Genomic DNA, 432 nt, shown 5'->3' on the forward strand with positions numbered 1-432 from the left:
ATTCACCAGTTTGCTAACCTACTTGTCGGTTACCCGCAAATTTGTAACATTCACCAGTTTGCTAACCTACTTGTCGGTTACCCGCAAATTTGTAACATTCACCAGTTTGCTAACCTACTTGTCGGTTACCCGCAAATTTGCAACCATAATAGGGCTCTAGACTTACCCCCACCCTCCAGCGATTTCACCAGTTTGTTAACCTACTTCTCGGCTACCCGCACTCTGTAACCAGAATAGGGCTCTTGACTTAACCCCCCTCACCAGTTTGCTAACCTACTTCTCAGCCCCACACTCCATAAGGAGAGTAGGGCTCTGGACTTAACCACCCCCCGCTAACTACTTCTCAGCTATCCGCACTCCATAATCAGAATAGGGCTCTAAACTTAACCCCCCCCCCCCCAACCCACCAACCCCCCTGGTTTGCCTCCCTCC

This window comes from Solanum tuberosum, unplaced genomic scaffold (assembly GCF_000226075.1).
Source record: "Solanum tuberosum cultivar DM 1-3 516 R44 unplaced genomic scaffold, SolTub_3.0 scf00102, whole genome shotgun sequence".
In the NCBI taxonomy this organism is placed as follows: domain Eukaryota; kingdom Viridiplantae; phylum Streptophyta; class Magnoliopsida; order Solanales; family Solanaceae; genus Solanum; species Solanum tuberosum.